The 1,786-nt window shown below is 40.0% G+C and overlaps 1 non-coding gene across 1 annotated transcript; it reads left to right on the top strand.

The window, feature by feature from the left end:
• The first annotated feature begins 620 nt into the window (after positions 1–620).
• On the top strand, positions 621–745 carry LOC115071262. Its single transcript, XR_003850356.1, has one exon. It is a non-coding gene; the product is annotated as a small nucleolar RNA SNORA20 (small nucleolar RNA).
• Positions 746–1,786: the final 1,041 nt, after the last annotated feature.

Raw genomic sequence — 1,786 nt, 5'->3', positions numbered from 1 at the left:
TTGGGCTGTATTTGCAGGCCCTGGTCTCAAAAAAGAAAACCTGAAGGAGATAGCCAAGTACTTGTAGAAGCATGCGGACCTGAGTGCATTCCCCAGAACCCTTGTGAGAATACCAGACAGGGTGGATTTGTTTATAATCCCAGCACTGGGGAGGCAGAGACAGGAGGATGCCTATGGCTTGTTGGCCAGCTAGTCTAGTCTAATTGGTGAGGCACAGGAAAATGAGAGACGCTGCCTCAAAGGAGGTAGACGACATTCCTATGGATGACACCCGAGCCTGGCCTCTGGCCTTTACACACACACACACATGCACACACACTGACACTATGGACACTCAAACTGACATGCACATACACACACAAAAAGAAAATATGCAACTATAGCAGAGATTGAATGAGTATATTTGGGAAAGGCAAACCTGACATCCCACTATTAAAGCTTAAGAAACCTGATGTGTTAAAGAATATGAACATTTCTGAGAGAAAAATGTAAAATCATGTGCAAATTATAATTCTGCCCTTAGCTGAGATAGTATCCCTTTGGATTTCCCATCTCCACTGATCCCCTGTCTGGGCAGGCAAAAAGTGAACCACCGCTTAAAGTTCAATAAAATCCAATTTTTTCCCATTTATTTGCTACTCTAGTCTCTCAGTGACAGGAGCAGTTATATGTATGGGATAAAACAATATTGGGTCATTGTAAATTAAGATAAATGTTTTGTCTCTTCTGTATGGTTTAGACATTGTAAAAAGTAATCCAAAACTTTAAACAGTCCCTTTAGGTAATGCTTATTCCAAAAATGGACAATAGAGTTCTTTTTCTTAGATAATCTCACCTTTCCTCTTCTTTACAAGCAGTGAATGGTGTATGATCAGAGAGGAATACGGACCTTTGTATATAGCTTTATGCAACTGACTTTATGCAGCTGAGAAATTATAGGCATTTATAACCTAAACTCTCTATGCCTCTCTTTCCCTGGGTGACACTGGATTACCTTGTTAAGCCTTGAGGCTTCCCGTGCAGAAAGTATGGGAAGTTTTAAATTCGGAGTTAATTCTTGTGGCTCTTGGCAACAAATGCTGGCTTCCTAAGCATCTACCAGGGACTCTTTAAAGGTCTGTTTCTGTCTCCCACTTCATTCCACCTCCAGGAGTCCACATGGCAGACTTCATAAAAAGTCACATTCCCACACTGCACTGAGCCCTCTGTAAAGCCCCTAAATTAGAATATTTGCTATATCACAAAGAGCAAAATTTGGGAAAGCTAACTATTGGGGCCTAAGAAAGTAATCATGGTGGAGACTACTAAATTTATTTGGATATAACTATAACTTGAGTCTGTACAGGACAGTGTTAGATGATTTGGGAAGAGTCTGCCTATGCTTATAGGATCCTCATCAATACACCTGCTGTTCTCTAGGTCAAGTCCAAATAAGTGATCACCTGGGCAGACATGTAAACATCTCTGCTCCTAGCCCCTATTCCTCTTACTCCAGAAAGAGGTAGCTTCTCATTTATATAATTTAATCATGAGAAACTAAGGAAGAGAACCTTCCATCATAGTCTTGTTTAGGCTCATCTAAGCCCTGTGGTGACACAGGCTGATATATTCAGTTTAGTAGTGAAAGTGGTGAATATGACAGAACTTTAACAGCATAGTATAAGAAATTCTGAAAGGAATTTAGAGTCATTCCTCAAGACAACAGCTTTGTTTGTAAGGATATCATCTTATTTTATAACCCTATTTTGCCTACCAAAAACTGAGTAGTACCTGAATAGTATACTTC

This window comes from Nannospalax galili, unplaced genomic scaffold (assembly GCF_000622305.1).
Source record: "Nannospalax galili isolate Female #2095 unplaced genomic scaffold, S.galili_v1.0 scaffold578, whole genome shotgun sequence".
Lineage (NCBI taxonomy): Eukaryota > Metazoa > Chordata > Mammalia > Rodentia > Spalacidae > Nannospalax > Nannospalax galili.
This window is presented reverse-complemented; position numbering and strand designations above follow the sequence as displayed.